Genomic DNA, 19,169 nt, shown 5'->3' with positions numbered 1-19,169 from the left:
ATGCCTTTTAAACACTTCCAGGGATGGTGTCTCCACCAGTTTCCTGGGCAGCCTGTTCCAGTGTCTGACAACCCCTTCTGTCAAAAAAATTTCCTAATATCCAATCTAAACGTCCCCTGGCACAACCTCAGGCCATTTCCTCTTGTCTTATTACTTGCTACTTGAGAGAAGAGACCAACACCATCCATGCTACAACCTCCTTTCAGGTAGTTGTAGACAGCAATAAGGTCTCCCCTTTGCCTCCTTTTCTCCAGGTTAAACAGCCACAGCTCTCTCAACCGCTCCAACCTTCAAACTTGTGCTCCAGGCCCTGCACGAGCTTCATCACCCTCCTCTGCATTCTCTCTAGTACCTCAATATCCTTCTTATGATGAGGGGCCCAAAACTGAACACTGTATTCAAGGTGGGACCTCACTAGTGTTGAGTACAGTGACACAATCACTTCTCTAGTCCTACTGGCCATGCTAATCCTGATACAAGCCAGGATGCTGTTGGCCCTTTTGGCCACCTGGGCAAACTGCTGGCTCATGTTCAGCTGACTGTCAATCAGCACCCACAGATCCCTTTCTGCCAGGCAGCTTTCCAGTCACTCTTCCCCGAGCCTGTAGCACTGCCTGGGATTGTTGTGACCCAAGTGCAGGATCTGGCACTTCTCCTTGTTAAACTTCATGTAATTTGCCTCAGCCCAATGATCCAGCTGGTCCAGAACCCTCTGTATAGCCAGCAGGTCAACACTCCCACCCAATCTGGTGTCATCTGCAAACTTACTAAGGGTGCACTTGATCCTCTCATCCAGATCATTGATAAAGAGATTAAACAGAACTGGCCCCAATACTGAGCCCTGGGAAACACCACTCGTGACCGGCCACCAACTGGATTGGACTGTGTTTCCCACAACTCTTTGGGCCCAGGCATCCAGCCAGTTCTTTATCCACCACAGAGTACACCCATCTAGGCCATGAGCTGCCAGCTTCTCCAGGAGAATGCTGTGGGATATGATATCAAAGACTTTACACAACATCCACAGCCTTTCCCTCATCTTCTAGGTGGGTCACCTTGTCATAGAAGAAGAAACAGGTAGGTCAAACAGGACCTGCCTTTTGTAACCCCATGTTGACTGGGCCTGATCATATGGTTCACTTGTATGTGCCATGTGATGTCACTCAAACTCATCTGTACCATGACCTTGCCCAGCACTGAGTTTAGAATGACAGGTCTGTAGTTCCCTGGATCATCCTTCCAGCCCTTCTTGTAGATGAGCATCAGATTAGCCAACTGCCAGTCAACTTGTTTTGTTTTGTTTTTTGTTTTGTTCTGTTTTGTTCTGTTTTGTTTTGTTCTGTTCTGTTCTGTTCTGTTTTGTTTTGTTTTGTTTGATGGGGAAGCAAATGATTGAATTGATGTGAAGTTCCTGACATTTTGGAAGTTGCTAATCATGGCCAGATATCTGGATACAGTGTGTTAAAAAAGTAATAATGGGGCCAGAAAGAGTGATATAAAAAACACACATTAAAAATGATGTTAAAGTTACCTATTATTTTCCCTGACACAATATTGGAAGGCTCAGCTTTTGCTTTAGCAAACTCATAAGTTTGACAAAACATATACAAATTATACCACATGGCACACATAATAGCAATATCATTTAGTTTAAATGTCATGAGATGACTATTAAGACCCATAAAGGATGAGAGCAACTTAGGTGTAGCTAAATTTTGCAATATTGAAGAGGCATGATTATCTCATGCAAATTTACACTAATTTATGCATTATTGCTTCAGTTTTGTGTAGCCACAGCAAGAAGTTAATTACAAAATGTATTAACATTAAAATGAAAATGTATAATCATAAAATAGAAAAAAAGAGCAAATATACCAACATGTGGGAGTTATCACTTATTGCAAAATAATTGTCTACAATGTTTACACAAAACAGATGTTTTTAGTTTCTGAGGTCAACAGGCAAGTGTTGTCTAAGCAACTGGAATGTAATGCAGTGTGCAGTGAACCTGGATTCAGCCAACAAATGAAGGCACAGTGGAACTGCCCCAGCTTACAGGCTCTGATTAATCTTGAACTCTGATAAAACTCCAATAGTTTTCATGAAAGCAGGCTTATCTTGTTCACCATTTATAGAAAGAATGTATATTTTATTGATTAAGCCCTGAGCAAGAAAATTGATTAATCCGAGATTTTGCTTTTCAGCAGAGTGATCCTAATTACCTTTGACTTCAGCTCTACAACTGAGCGAACTGCTCAGGAAACTATTTCCATGTTCACTTTCCAGATGAATAATGCCACTCAGTTAAAGGAAGTCTTCCAGACTTTTGAGAGAAAATAGTATCCTTTGGGAATGATCTGTCTGCAAAATCCATAATAAGCAAACATCAAAGTTGGCTAATCTCTGTGCTTAGCCTTGTTATTCAGGATCATGCTACTGTAGCAATATTCACTGAAGTTCAGATACACAAAAGGACATAAGGCTTTATTGTTGATCCATTCCAATTGACTGATGAAGATAAGAAATAATTGGCTGAATAAAAATGGCAGGCATACAAAGGTGGATTGTTGGCTCTCATTCCATGATAAACATTGAAGCATGGATTTGGTATACTACACAGAGCATGATCTTGAAATTTAAAGACAGTTGTCAACCAAAAGCTTCTCTCAGAAAATTCTGATTCCTGGCCATTTATATATTTCAATTTCAATGTGGAATCTTGGTCTTATTAAAACTGACAGAATTACGCAAGTTCCTTTGGAGAGAGTTATAATACATATAGGAAAAAAATGAATTATTTCCAGCATGATGCACAAGTTATGGTTTTATATAAAAGCAAAGATTGATATCTTAATACAAAGTACCCCCTAGTGTGTTGTTGGTGCTGATCACTTGTAGATATCACCAACTACCAAGCTTGCCTTCAGAAAGATGTTATACACAATGTGAAAAATAACGAGGAGCATGGACTGAAACTGCCTTAGTGGTGACTCCTTAATCAATGCAGTGGTGACTCAACCTTTATGAAATGTTGAGTCTACAATCAACTCCTTGTAAAATTAGCTTAGCTGAATGCCTACACATGACATTTGCAATATTATTATAAAATCATAAATTCATAGAAAAGTCCAGGTTGGAAGGCACCTCGTAAGATCATCTGGTCCAACCTCTTATGGAAAAGAGTGCCTAGATGAGGTTATCTATCACCCAGTCCAACCACATCTTAAGAATCTCCAGCAAAGGGGACTCTGCAACATTCCCAGGGAGGTTGTTCCAGTGAATAATTGATCTTACTGTAAAAAATTTCTATCTTATATTGAGTTGAAATCTCTCCCATTGCAGCATGTACTGATTGCATCTTGTGTTCTCCATGTGGCTCCTTGGGAAGAGAAAGCTTCTGTCCTCTTTTTAGCCACCCCTTAAGTACTGGAATGCTGTGATAAGGTCCCCCCTGAACCTTATTTCCTCCAGAGAGAAGAAACCTAACTCCTTCACTCTTTCCTTGTAAGGCAGGTTCTCCAGCACTTTGATACTCTTTGCAGTCCTCCTTTGGACCCTGTCCAGCCTGTCTGCACTTGAATATTAAAAGAATATTCTTGAATCTTCATCTTTTGTGGCATTTGAATGCAGATGTGCTTGTTTAATACATATAATTTGCTATTATTCAACATATAGAATTAGTCTGATCTTTAAACTATCAAGTTTTTAGTTCTCAGATACTTAGTTTGTTAGTTGTTACAGGATTTTACTCTTGCCTGATTAATTTTTCTTGATTATTTATCTCATCATTGCTGCCTGTGGTAATTTTGGGACCTCAGGTCTCATCTTCACATAAAGCAATTTGACAAGACACAAAAAGACCTTCTGTGGAACTGTATCTTAATTCAGACATGACTGGTCATACATTTTATTTCCTGTTTGCAACTTCCTTCAGTAGCATTAGTGATTTTAACAGCCAGCTCAGTTTTACTGTTAGGCTGATGCTGTCACTGTGATTCACTGTCATAGCTGAATTCTGTTTTTCTTGTGTACCTGAGTGGAAAGGATAAACACATTTCTAATAATTTTATTACACAAGTTAAAAATGAAACTGCAGAGCAGCGACAGTGTCTGGCAAATGTATGAAGCAAGCTCACTAAATTCAAGAATGTCTGTGCTCTTCTTGCATCAGGATAATACCATCTGCAGTTTGTGCTGTTCAGCACAACACTGGAATAGAAATTTAGTACTCACCTTGCCATGAGAAAAAAATAAAATCCACAAACCAACAAAGTGAATGTCACATATTCATTGCAGGTATACTGAGTCCCTCTGCCTGGGAAGATACAGTTTGTAGTATCAAACCTTTTCAAATCCTTCACTGATTTTTATTAGATTATTTAGACCTGTGTTTGTCTCCTATGAAGTGAACAAAAACTAATCTATGGAAAAGAGTAGGCGAGCAGAGAAACTCTTCCTTTTCTGCAAACTAAGAAAAAAAAGTTGTGTGAAGTCCATTGTTTACTGCTTGCCTTACATTCTCACATGTATAAGAGACGCCTATCAAGATGTAAAGCCAGGGATGTGTTTAGTTAGTGGACAGTAAATTCTTCTTTTCTGGATACAGCTTTCTGTTTCAGGGGTTTGGGGTCGGTTCTTTTTCTTTTGTTTGGTTTTGGTTTTGGTTTTGTTGGTATTTTTTTTTGGGTGGTGGGAGGTGATGTTTCTTTTTTGTGTTGATTTGGTTTATTTTGGTTTTTTGTGGCTGTTTGTTTGTTTTATGTGTGTGTTTGCATGGTTTGTTTTGTTTTGTTGATGTTTTCGTTTGGGTATCCTTTTTTTAAATAAATGCTCATTCAGCAGCTGTCTTGTATTCTCAGATAATGCACAGAGTATGAGTTCACTCAAAAGCTATGAGGGGCTCTCCAACTGGTCTACAGCCTTTTTACCACCTGGTTTTGTCACTGTCAATCTGTCTATCCCGAGCAAAATCTAACCAGGTTCTTCTCAACCCTTTAAATTAGTGCACAACCTGAACTGGCTAACATTTAGTGTGGATTTCTATTTTTGTGTGCTTTTCTCTGACTAAAAGCTCACTTTCCTGTGCCATTTCCACATTCTATATGTAGCACAGTTTTGAGGTGGGAAAATCCTCTTTGTACATATACCTTTATTAAAAAAAAAATATAAAAAACATAGTGTATTATGACAGCATTTTAGGCTAATACTAGTAGCTTTTGAAGGGTGCTTGTTATTAGCTTATGATCACTTTCTACTTGAAGAGTAAAAATAGCTGCCTTTAAGGAAACTATTGAACTCTTCAAAAGATGAAAGTTACAGCAAAACTTTCTTTTTCACCTTGGGTGTATTTTTGCCTCCACTGGCAATTGTTACAATAAGTGACAGTTACCATCTCTCCCTTTGCTAGGAGAAAAGTACCCCTTTATTCATGCAATACCACACAAAAAAAAGGAGAATGTTGGTTAGTACATTTGATGACTGAAAGATGTCGACATCTAACCATGCTAGCCATGCTGCTGCTCTAGCTTTCTTCAGTAGTCAACCTGATCTAGTATCTTCAAGCATAGCCAGCCTGTAGCCTTTAAAGTTCATGGCATAGTCCATAGGAGGTCAGCAAATGCGGCATATATTGTAATACTAATGATGTTGTAATATATATTTAGTAATTAATTTAGATTTAAGAAAAACACTGAGTGAAACATACCATTATTTTGGCCATACTGTCTCCATATCCTTATTACAGATGGCCATCAGACATTTAATTCATGTTACTCCTGTTATCATTTCTTGATAATGTTATTAAACATTATCAAAATTCTTCCTTGCAAAATGGATACTATCCAATATCCTCAGCTGTTTTTGTATCTGCCCTAGTGCCTAAATGCAGTGAAGCAGTGGTTTCCTTGCCAAGTAGAAACTGATGGTATATTTCCTTGAAACCCATATGAACAACAGGTAGTTCTTAAACTACAGGTGTAATAAACAATTCTAAGAGTTAGAGGTGTTTGTTCATTAAAGCTTCTTAAAAGGAAACGCTCAGGGGTTATTGTGCAACACGGGAAGCCCCTGCCCTTTCTTATGCAATTGCCTTAAATGTTCGATCCTCTAAAGGTGGGGGGCGCAGGGGTAGATGAGAAGATAGGAGATTAGCTGCCTGACAACAGAGGACACATTGGCAGAAAGAACGAGTGACATAGCACCCTGAGCAACGAACCCGGGACTGTCGGCCCTATAAAAAGTTCGGAAGAAGTTTTTCCCGTGCGCACTACTGGAGGAGCGGAGACTCCTCGGCCGCCCAGCGCTGTTTTTGCTTATTGCGTTGTAATCCATCGGCAATAAATTTCTGTTATTCAAGTTAATTTCGAGTCAAAATTTATTACAATTTGGTGCTGTGACTCGGATGAAGGATATTCGGTGGCAACCCCTCTAAGGGAGGCGCTTACTTCTTTTTTTTTAAGCGGCCCTTGTGGGACTCTTGTCACCGGATCCTTCACCGACGAACACTCTAAATTGCAATAAGCAAAGTAAATGCCGGCAGCCCCTTAAACTTTGTGCACGAAGACCTGAGTGAACACGCAGGACGCGTGAGTATAGGCCGGTTATCCACTCGGTTGGGGCTGGGATTCCTGAGATACAGCGGAGGGTATCTCAGAAGATGGGACAGAAGAAAAGTAGGCATTCTGTTCCCATAGGAGGGGAACCACAGGAAAGGCTTTTCCCAATTCCCCCAGGTAGTCCGTTAGGATTAATGATTAAGTATTGGGATTATTACCCCTCTAGGAGAGGTAAAAGCAAAACGAAAATGATACATTATTTTATGGAAGTTTGGGGTGGTAAAGAGATCCGTAGAGACCACCTATATTGGCCAGTTTTCGGATCATTTGAGGACTGGATCTGTCAGGCTTTAAACATTTATGTTAATTCAAAGGAGCCTTTTAGTTCAGAAGAAAGCGAATATGCATTATTACGGATAAGATCAGAGACTAGGGTTAATCTATACCCATTAAAAGAAAAGGTTGGAACGGCTCAGGAAAAACTTACAATTGTATTTGGGGTTAGACCCTAGTACCCCTGTGGGAGAGGCGCTGTTAAAAACACAATTTGTAACTAGATCTTGGATAGGTATTAGAAAAAGCTAGAAATATTAGGAGATATTGGCAAAATCATGGGTTAGATGAACTATTGAGGGAAGCTCAGAAAGTGTATGTTAGGAGAGAGGATGAGAAAGAGCGGAGGACTGTACGAAGGATGTTTGCAGCAGTCAGAGAAGGTACAGCCCAACAGCAATGGAAATCTGAAGGCCAAAGGGCACAGTATAAGGGGCCTAGTTCTAAGGCAAGACCCCTCAATGACGAGACTGCAATGGAATGGGGTGAGCCAATAGAATGCTTTTACTGTGGAAAGAAAGGGCACAAAAAGCAGAACCGTAGGAAGAAAATGGCGGATGAGAAAATGTTTAAAGCGGAATAGGGGTGTCAGGGGCTCTTTTTGCTGGGGACCCAAAAAGGAACGGAGCCCTTGATAAAACTAAAAGTAGGTCCCCAGCAGCAAGAAATTGAATTTCTTGTAGATTCTGGAGCAGAACGATCTACCATACAAACTTTACCCAAGGGATGTGAGATATCTTCCGACACTATGCAGGTAACTGGGGCAAAGGGAGAGCCATTTCGGGTCCCTGTTATAAAAGGAGTAGTTGTTGAAACCGATTCCAAAATAGGAGTGGGAAATTTACTTTTAGTTCCTGAAGCTGAATATAATCTCTTGGGACGGGATTTAATAATTGAATTGGGTGTTAATTTAGAAGTAACGGGGAAAGAAATTCGGATAAGGTTATGTCCTCTCAGGGTGGAAGATGAAAATAAAATTAATCCTGAAGTATGGTATACAGAAGACTCAGTAGGAAAGCTGGACATAACACCCTTTAAAGTTAAATTTTCTAGTCCAGAAATACCCATTCGTGTGAAACAATATCCAGTATCCGAAGAGGGCCAAAGGGAATTAAAACCAGAAATAGAAAGATTACTAGAAAAAGGCCTACTCGAGCCCTGCATATCTCCCTTTAATACCCCCATTTTACCCGTAAGAAAGAAAGATGGAAAATGGAGACTAGTACGTGACCTGAGGGAGGTCAATAAAAGAACCGTGAGTCGATTCCCTGTAGTGGCCAACCTGTATACCCTCCTGAGTCAATAGGTCTGAATGATCAATGGTATAGTGTTATAGATTTAAAGGATGCCTTTTGGGCTTGCCCGCTTGATGAAGAGAGCCGAGACTATTTTGCCTTTGAGTGGGAGGACCCAGATACGCATAGAAAACAATTGCAATGGACTGTGCTTCCCCAGGGGTTTATGGAGTCACCTAACTTGTTCGGGCAAGATTTAGAACAAATTCTGCAGGAATATGAGCGCAGTCCAGAAGTGGTACTAGTGCAATATGTAGATGATCTCTTGTTAGCAGGGCAAGACGAAGAAGTGGTTAGACAAGAAAGTATTAAATTATTCAATTTCCTTATTCTACAGGGGCTCAAAGTGTCAAAGACCAAACTCCAGTTTGTTGAGCAAGAAGTGAAATATCTAGGACACTATTTAAGCAGAGGGACCAAACATTTGGACCCAGAAAGAGTAAATGGGATCTTGTCATTGCCAGACCCAAAGTCTAAATGACAGGTAAGACAAATATTAGGACTAACTGGATACTGTAGACAATGGATCAAAAATTATACAAAGAAGGTAAAATTTTTGTATGAAAAATTAACAGAGGAAAAACTGGTACAATGGATCTGCACAGGTGGTGGAACTATATATATGGATTCGAAGTATGCATTTGGAGTAGTACATACATTTGGTAAAATTTGGGAAGAACGAGGGCTGATAAATTCCCAAGGAAAAAACTTAATACATCAGGAACTAATCGCACAAATCTTGCAAGAAATAAGAAAACCTAGAGCAATAGGATTGGTTCATATAAAGGGACACCAGAAAGGCCTGAATCCCATTATTAGGGGAAATAACCTTGCAGACAAAGAAGGAGAAAGGGCGGCCTTATTAAATCTTAAAGGATTGACTTATGAGCTGCCAGATCCAAAGAAATTAAGAGAAAATTGCCCTAATTGCGGACAAGGAACAGAAAGGGAAAATGATTTCCCTTGCTATGAGTGCTGGAAAGAGTTTAACGTAGACGCTATTCCCTGTACTTGTCTTGGGCTAAAAGATAGACAGTGTCCTAGCCATCCACGCTCAAATATATACGTCTTTAGTACTGTAGAAAAAGAAAAGCTAACCAAACTAGGGGCAAAGCAGCAAGGTGAACAATGGAGATTAGAAGATGGGAGAGAAGTAGTTCCAAGAGTAACTGCGGTTGGTATAATGAACAGGTTACATGATACTACGCATTGGGGAACGTAAGCATTAGTAGATCAATTTGCCACAAAATATGCTTGTATAGGAGCATATAACATAGCAAAATTTATTGTTGAAGGGTCCCTTACATGAGAGAAAGTAAACAAACAACAAATAAGGAAATGAGTTCCCGGCGGAAGGGAACTCACATACCGGCCATTCTCAAGCATACAGATTGATTTTACAGAGTTACCAAAGGTCAGGCGATACTGCTATTTATTGGTGCTTGTACACCATCTCACGCACTTTGTGGAGGCATTTCCAACAACTAGGGCCACTGCTCGTACGGTAGTAAAAATATTGTTAGAAGAAATAATTCCCTGATATGGAATAACTGAAGCTATTGATTCCGACCGGGGCCCACATTTTGCGTCAAGAATTATTACAGACATCTTTCAGACACTAGGTATTGACCGGCAGTACCGTACTCCATGGCATCCACAAAGCTTGGGAAGGGTGGAACAAATGAATGGAGAGATAAAAAAGCAGCTTACTAAATTAATGATAGAGACTAAGATGTCATGGGTAAAATGTTTGCCCCTAGCACTGTTAAACATAAGGACCCAGCTGAGAACAGACCTCAGAATATCACCCTTTGAAATGTTATATGGAATGCCATTCGATTTAAAAACGCCACAAGATCACCCAAAAGTGAGTGATTTTCAGATGAAAAATTACTTAGTGAAGTTGTTGAAGCGAAGGAAATACCTTTGGGAAAAAGGGTTGGTGGTACAGCGTCCACCTCTGGACATAAAAATACATACCCTAGAACCTGGAGATAAGGCACTCATAAAAACATGGAAAGAAACATCATTAACTCCTCAATGGGAGAGACCTTATGTTGTTTTACTCACTACAGAAACAGCCATCCGAACTGACGAAAAGGGGTGGACACATGCCAGCCGAGTTAAAGGTCCAGTCAAGACTAATGTCTGGACTGCAGAGCCCACAGACGACCCTCTGAAAGTTAAACTACGGAAACAATAAATGGCCTTGGACTTGTTGAATCATATCGCGCAAGTACAGAAAAATGATAAAGTTGTTTATGAATATCCCATTTGTAAAAATCATAGAGTTAGATGTATTAATGTAAGTTGTAATTGTTATCCTTTTTATATGCTTTAGGTGCACAGTGTGCCGAAACAATTGGTGGTTGCATTGTATAGACGGTATTCCCCTAGAGGAATATGCAATCAGTGTTATAATATAGAATTAGAAATTACAGATTTGGCATTGAAATCAAAAGTCGCACGAAAAAGAGATCCAACCCGACAGTCCTGACTGGTGGTGTATATACACCCACGAAATATAGCCCGAGCGGTTTTGCTCTCACCCTAATGAACCAACCCCTCTAAAATACAAATAACAAGGGTGTGCTGTAGAACTACCATAAAGAAAATACCGTGCCACTCTCCTATAGTCAAAGACTATAATTGGGAAGCGTATAAACAAAGGCATGGAGAGCAAAAGCATTCAGGGTTTCCTGAAGAATATTCTTGCTGCCGAGAAGATGGTTTACCCCGTGGCTCGAAGCAACTGAGTCGATGGGCAAGGCAGAGGAATAAGAAAAGGTGGAAACAAGAGCCTGAGTGGAACTATGCCAAAATATTGGCTGAGCTACCCCAATGTTAAGCGGCACACCCAGGCACTAACTAAAAAGCAAGCAGGAATGAGCCAGAATCAATGTAGCCCAATCTGGTACACTATGTTGATGTTGCTATTATTGCTGAGCTATGGAGAAACAGCGCATAGACCATGTAAGTGGACTTCAAAGCAGAGGAAAGTTGTGTGATTGAAGAAAATGTAACCGTAGGTGCACCCTCATTTAACGTAACCATTTGTGATTTATTAGGACATTTAGGTTCTGGGGAAATCTGGAATTTTGGTCACTGCAAACCTCCACATAAAAGGGGAAGTGCAGTATTAACTTATTGGTGCCCTAGCTCCAATCCAGGAAAAGGATATTGCAACTATCCTAACCAATATTATTTTGCTTATTGGGGTTGTGAGACAATAGCCACAGCATGGAGTGTTGCCAATCCAGATAAATACCTCCAAGTCAACTGGTGGCCTAGAGATTGTTGACAATCTCTCCCATCGCTTTATGGTAGTTCTGACCCAGGGAATTGCAAAACATTAGAAATTAAAGTCTTGCAACTGCAAGACCAGGGTGGTCAATTGGCAAAACTTGGGGTGTAAGGATTTGGGAGACTAGGACTGATCAAGGGACACTTATAAAGATACAAAAAGAACCTGCCCCAGAAGGGAAATCCCAATCAATAGGCCCTAATGTGATAATAATGGGGAAATTAGAGATAAATAAAACTTCTAAGATACTTAATATAACAATGACAGATAGCTCTGATATAGATGCATTTAGACAACCGGAAGAAGTAAACCCACTTTGGACTCTAATAAATGCGAGCTATCAGGTGATTAACAAAACACACCCAAATTTAACAGCAGAATGCTGGTTATGCTTAAACACCAAACCACCATATTTCGAAGCTATTGGACTAAGAAATGTGCCAAAGCTCGCTAATGGATCAAATCCTGGGTCTTGTAGATGGGAAAATAATACTCAAGGAATATCATTGCAACAAGTCCAGGGGCAAGGAATATGTATAGGTCAAATACCCCCTGGAAAATGGTAGCTATGTATAAATGGCACCCTTAAAGCTAATAGGCCTGGTGATTGGGTAATACCCGCCACTAATTCTAAGTGGATATGTTCAAAAACTGGACTTACACCTTGTGTTTCTATGAATTATCTAAAAACCATGAAAGAACTTTGTATACAAGTGGTCGTAATCCCTAAAATTACTTATCACCTGAAAGAATATGAATATCAGCTAGAAACTGTCTTTACACACCAATTAACGAAAAGGGAACCGATCACTGCTCTGACCTTAGGTATGATAATGGCCCTCAGTGTAGCAGGTGCAGGAACAGGAATTGCCTCAATAGTCAACCAAAACCAAGAATTTGCGGCATTGAGAGTAGCCGTCGATGAGGATGTGCTAAGAATAGAGCAATCTATTACTGCGCTAGAAAAATCAGTCAGATCCTTGTCAGAAGTGGTCTTGCAAAACCAGCAAGGATTAGATCTATTGTTGTTCAAAGAAGGAGGCCTTTGCGCAGCTTTAAAGGAGGAATGCTGTGTATATGCAGACCACACAGGTCTAGTAAGAAATACCATGAATAAGCTACAAGAAAATATAGAAAAATGAAAAAGGGAATATGAATCTCGGCAGAGTTGGTAAGAAACCTGGTTTAGACAATCACCTTGGCTTACAACCCTCCTCTCTACTATAGCAGGGCCATTGATTCTCTTAATGCTAGTGTTGATGTTTGAACCATGTATTTTTAATAAAGTAATAGCTATTGTGAAAAGCAGGCTAGAAGCAGCACATATGTTATTAGTTAAAGCAAAGTATGAGCAGTTACCCAATCAAGATGATACTGAGTTATTTGTATTAAGTAGTCAAGAATTACAACGCTTTAATGAACAAAATAAGTAGAAAAAGAAAAGGGGGGAATTGTAATAAACAATTCTAAGAGTTAGAGATGTTTGTTCATTAAAGCTTCTTAAAAGGAAACTGCTCAGGGGTTATTGTGCAACACAGGAAGCCCCTGCCCTTTCTTATGCAATTGCCTTAAATGTTTGATCCTCTATAGGTGGGGTCGCAGGGGTAGGTGAGAAGATAGGAGATTAACTGCCTGGCAACAGAGGACACATTAGCAGAAAGAACGAGTGACGTAGCACCCTGAGCAACGAACTCGGGACTGTCGGCCCTATAAAAAGTTCGGAAGAAGTTTTTCCCATGCACACTACTGGAGGAGCGGAGACTCCCCGGCCGCCCAGCGCTTCTTGTCCAGGGGCCTGGGCATTCCTCCTCCCCTCCCCTCCCCTCCCCTCCCCTCCCCTCCCCTCCCCTCTCCTCCCCTCCCCTTCCTGCAATGGCCCATGACTGTGGCCTCTCTCCTTTGACAGTGCTTAACAGCTTGGGCAGCACCAGCACTGGCCAGGGGAAGCAGCTCCTCCTCCTCAGCTCTCCCCAAGCTGCTGCAGAGAGCAACCATGGCCAGAGAGACAGCGCGGAGCTGCCCCATCTGCCGCGATGCTCAGAAGGCCGTCGCCTTCGTGCAGCCCTGCCAGCACCAGTTCTGCCTGGACTGCATCCTGCGCTGGGCTCAAAGGACATCTACTTGCCCACTCTGCGGAGGCCAGATGTAAGAGATCAAGTTTTCTGTGTGGGGAGACGACTACCTGTGTGTCACCACAAGAGGCCACCCCGTCGGCAGCACTAGCACTGCTGCAGCTTCCCTTGGTGGAAGAAAAAGCCAATGAACGTCTGTTTCCCTGACACATTCTCTGGGTGCTGCCTTCTTCCCCTTCTCCTGGGTCTTCCCCTGTCCCCTGCCAACTGTGGTTGTCACCAGCCTCTGGGGGCACAGCCATGGGCCCACGCAGCCCCAGGGCCATGCCCATGGTGCTTCCTGCCCGGGAAATCCTGACGCAGCCGCTCACCCGCAGCCAGGGCAGAGCAGGCAGGAGGCAAAGCTGGTTTTGCCACAGGTCCGATGGGGACACAACTGGGCATCAGCCCCGGTCGCTGCTGCCAGTCAATAAAAGGAGTTGGGCTGAAGTGCAACTTTGTCACCTCTGGCCCTTGTCCCTGCTCCCAACAGTGTGAGAAAGCAGGAACCTCTCCAAGGTGGTTGTCCTGCTGGAGGCGTTTGTGCCTGTGCGCTGGGCTTTGTGTATGTGTGAGCAGAGCTCGGTTTTGGGCGTCCTTGGAAGCAGTGGAGAAGCTGGGTGTGGAAGGGACAGACCTGCCAAGCAATGGACTCAATAACCCACTAAGTTCCCCTGTTTATAAGGCTTCTCACGTCCAACAGCTGCTGACAGCACCAGTTCCTCGGTCAGTGAACAGGAGCAGTGAGTGTCACAGCCATTTTCCCTGCTGCAGATTGCCTGTGGACTTGTGCAGGTGTAATTGTGGAGAACTCCCACCAGAGGCTGCAGAGAGCTGGTGTTTCTGCTCCTGGTTTCAGCAGCTGGCACACATGGCAGCAGGAATCACGGCAGCCTGCTCTTTTCCCCGTGTCCGGTTGCTGCTCTCCCAGCAAACAGCCTTTGGAACACCGCTTCATCCCACAGACTCCTTCCTCCTTTGGCTGTGTCTTGGGGTTCAGAGGAGCCCTGCTCCTTACACAGAAGGTGTGAGAACAGACACAGACAAACAGACAGGATGCGGCTGTGAAGTGACCTCATTCCAGCACGGTGCAGAGAAGCAGTTCCCAAGCTGAAGTGGTGATTGCCACCTGGAAATGCTTTGTCAGCTTATGCCTCTGTCTCTGTGATTCAGTGATTCAATGATTCTGTGAGTCTATGATTCTAAGCTCTCTACAATTGAATTTCAAAATTTGTGAAGACTGAATTAAGAAAGGGAAATGCATAGTAGCAAAGGAAGACCATCATCTTACAGAGACGGAAACCTGACAAAGTAGAACCAAGTATTACAGGGCTCTATAAATAATGTACCTAGTGGAAATGCAAAACTCTTAAATACAAATGCATCCCATGCTGCTGGTAAACAAAAGGTGCCTGGACAGGACAAGCCAGGGTCAGCTAGTCCAACCGCCAGTCTCCAAGGATGCTCAGATGAGTCCCTGACCCAAGGAAATAGGCGATTGGAGGTTTTTTCAACTTTGTCTCCGTCAGGAGACAGAACCATTCTAGGAATAGTTATAAGATGCTGCCCTTAAGAAGGACGAGTGTCTGGGCACAGGCATGGGCCAGGTGGCAGTTCCAGTGCTGTCCTTGGCAGTGAAAGGAAAAGAAGGGAAAAGTGAAGGGAAAGAGCTAAGACAACCTTCAGGCTGACCACCCACCACCAGAGAACCAGAAATATCACACGAAGTCACCAAAGCACGCACAGTTTTGCTTAAAATCATAGAAGCATTTCAGTTGGAAGAGACCCTCAGATCATTGAGTCCAAACATAAAAGCTCTTTATCCCTCGAAGGGAACACACATCTAGGCCATGAGCTGCCACTTTCTCCAGGAGAATACTGTGGGATACAGTGTGAAATGCATTACTGAAGTGTCAGAGCAAAATATCCACAGCTTTTTCCTTTTTTTTGCTTGAAGAGCTTCAGTTCATACTGAATATGAAACATAAACTACCGGATCAGCCAGCATAGATGAAGATTTTCCCTGGGTTGAGGTGTTTTCCCAGGCTTGCGGAGTCTCATGTCGAGCCTGCCCGAGGGAGCAATGAGAAACGGCTGGGGAGGAGGCCTGTGGAAAGGGCCCTGCACCCCATATCAAGAAGGGCTTGCGAGGCGTCCACCTTGCCCTGTCTCCCATGCCTCTTCTGCCCCGCAGGACGCTCTACATGTTCTTTGCCAGCCCGAAGTTTGCTGTCATCTTCATTCTCGCTGCTGTGGTGCTCTTTGCCTCCTGGACTGGCCTCGAGCTCTTCTGCGACCTCCTGCTGAACACGATGTGTGAGGAGACCTACAACAATGTGGCCTATGCCATGAGAAGGATCCTCCCTGTGGTCAGCGTGGGGCCGCTGCCAATTAGAGTGCCTCCCCAATAAAGACTTTTTGATCTCCACCACCATTTGCACGTGTGTGTCCACGTCCTCCGTGCGAGAGAGCTCGGCTGTGCCTGCGCTTGGGAAGCGTCCCCACACGTGTCCGTGCCTGACAGTGCCCACGGCCGTGCCCCTCACGCCTTGCAGACTCTGGATGCACAAGTGCAGGCACGGAAATGGACATGCTGGAGGAAGAAACGTGCACGCTCCAGGAGCGCCTGGCTCAGCGTTCTGCTGAGTCTCAAAGGCAAAGGGCGATGCTGCGGTGTCTGCTATGTGTGGAGCTGTCCTCTTGTCCCTGGGGGCTGGGGCTGTGAGAACTGCGCCCATGACCCCTCCTTTCCCTTGATAAGAGGAACAAAACACTTTTAGAAGCCCTTAGGCATAATGGAGCAAGACTAGGCCTAAGGTAGCAAGACTAGGCCTAAGGTAGCAAGACTAGGCGTAATGTGACAGAAACCTGACAGAGCAACAACAGCTCTATAGAGACTGGACTTGAGGCAAACAGGATGTCGTCGGCTTGTGAGCTGGGAAGGCGCAATGTCTCACCAAATGAAGAAAGAGCTACATGACTTTTGCTAAGTAGCAGTACAAAATGAGAATATGCTTGCTCAGGAAATGAGGTCAAGAAGCCATCACCGGGCGAAGCAGCAGGCTGCGAAGACCCCTGGGTGTGGAGGGGTCTTGATAGATAAAGATTTGTTGCTGAATTAGTCAGGCTCAAAGGAATCTCAAGGCCTCTTCGAGAAGCTGAGAACAGAATCTGGTGTGAGAAAGAGGGGCGTTCCTCAATCAGCGGGGTTCTGGCGTGGCGTGAATCATCGGACGTATCATCAGTGAGACTCCAGTGCATGGACAGCCCATGATACTCATTTAGCGATTCCATGCTTGGAGCGTGGACGCGTGATTAGAATATAGTTGCATATATAAGGAGGCTTGTTTCTGTAATAAATGGCTCTAGCATGATTCACATTGAATCGAACTGTTTGCTGAGTCCTTTATCGCTCCAACACCTGGGAACCACTAGAGACCTCTGATGAGGACTCTCGACTACCAAACATGGAGTTCCGGCAAAGGGCGAGGTTATGGAAATAATTTCTGTTTAATGCATTAACTAAGCAGTATAACCAAATGAATATGCAATAGGTGTATGTAATAAATGCCAAGAAGTGCGAATCACATGCACGCTCGATTAGAGGAGCACTCCTGTGAGTAGGTGCCACGAGTGATGCCCTGTTCCCTTGGCGGCCGCAGCTGGACCCCAAAGCAGCTCCTGGCACCAGCCCCAGGGAGGTGATGGCCACATCTCCATGGGCAGTGTTGGCCGTGTCACTGTGATGTCACTGTGGGTGTGTGACATAGGTGCCCTGGCGGGGATAAAAGGGGCTGCTCCTGGAGGTGGGCAAGCATCTGGAGGAGAACTTCGGTGCTGCTGGGCAGGAGTCTGGAGAGTAGTTGCCAAGGACCTGTCCTGTGTCCACTGTGCAGTGGAAGGCTCTGGGCATCCCTCAGTGTGCACGTGTGTGTCCGTGTCCTCTGCGCTCTGAGTTCGGCTGTGCCTGCGCTTGGGAAGCGTCTCTGCACGTGTCCGTGCCCGACAGTGCCCACGGCAGTGTCGTTGACGCCTCGCAGAGTCCCAACACACAAGTGCAGGCATGGAGATGGACATGCTGGAGGAAGACATGCACATGCTCCGGGAGTGCCTGGCTCAGCGTTCTGCTGAGTCTCAAACGCAAAAGGGGATGCTGCGGCGTCTGGTAGGTGTGGAGTTGTCCTCCTGTCCCCGGGGGCTGGGGCTGCGAGACTTGAGCCCGTGACCCCTCCTTTCCCCACGCAGGCCAAGAAGCAGGAGCAGCTGAAGGACCGCATCACGCTGCTGAGCACGGAGGTCAGTGTCCCCTCCCCTGCCCACGTCCACAAGCTGCGGTGGCTGGGGCTGTGTCATGGGCTCAGGGCCTCTGTGCGGCTCCTCTTCGCAGACCTCTGCCGCGGTGGAAAGTTTGGAGATCCGCCACCAGGAGTGCCAGCAGCTGGAGCGTCTGCTGGGCCAGTGTAAGGTGAGTTCCCCGAATCACAGATGGGTTGAGCTTGGAAGGGACCTCTGGAGATCATGTTGTCTCACCTCGTGGCCCTGCTCAAGCAGGCTCACCTAGAGCCAGTTGCTCAGGACCATGTCCAGACGTGGACTTCGTCCCGAGTGGGGCATGGGGGTCCCTGCGTCTGCCCACAGCGCCTGCAGGGCTGGGAAGGAGAGGGGATGTGAGGGCAAAGGAGGTGCCCAGAGGGAGCTGGGAGGCCATAATGGCAGGGCAGCGCACTGGTGGCAGTGTCCTGCTGCCCTGAAGGCTGCTCCTCACCCCCTCCTCTCCCCCAGGAGCAGTGCCAGGCTCTACAGGAGGCTGCAAGAAAGCAAGAAGAGGCGCAGCAGGTAGGGGGGAGAAGGAGGCCTGAGTGGGCATGGCCCTGGGGCTGGAAAGGCCCAGGGGTGTCCAGGTCCCAGCTCAGCCGCCCGCATGGTGCACCCGTTGTTTAGCAGATGGAAAAGCGCTATGCCGAGGCTGGGGCCTTTGTGCGGCAGGAGACCAAGGTAATGCCGAAAGGGCTGGGGGGAAAGGGCTGTGTGCCCGCAGGCCTTGGGGTGGGGGATTGGCGGAGGGCCGCAGCGGGCTCAGGCACTCGCAACCCTTCCTTCTCCCAGGCGCTGTTCCAGGAAATAAGCCATCTTCAAGAGGAGATGGAGTATTTACAGGCCTGGTGAGTTGGGCCCCTGGCCTCACACGCGTCTCCAGGGTGTCTCTGCAGCACCGCAGGATGGGGCTGCCAATGCTGGTGCAGGCACCGGAGTGGGGGGAACGTGCAGCACGCGATGTGACAGGGGAGCCCTTTCCCTGCCTGGCGTGGTGTGTGTTTGGAAGGGGACCCCTTGCATGGCCATGGAGCTCTGTAAGTCATCCAACCAAGCCCTGTTGCCCGCAGCCAGCTGCAGAGGAAGGAGTCCGAGATACCACAGACTGCACGTCCGGAGCTGGTGGAAGAGCAGCTGGTAAGTGGGAGAGCCTGTGCCAGCCCCTGTCCCCCTGCCAGCGCGGGTGTCCCTGGGCAGAGGGTCCACGGAGGTCCCAGCCACACACGGGCTACGCTCCTGCGCAAGGCGGGGGCCAGGG

The sequence above is a fragment of the Nesoenas mayeri genome, assembly GCF_963082525.1.
Source record: "Nesoenas mayeri genome assembly, chromosome: Z".
Lineage (NCBI taxonomy): Eukaryota > Metazoa > Chordata > Aves > Columbiformes > Columbidae > Nesoenas > Nesoenas mayeri.
The sequence above is the reverse complement of the archived record's forward strand: the minus strand, read 5'-3'. Positions refer to the sequence as shown.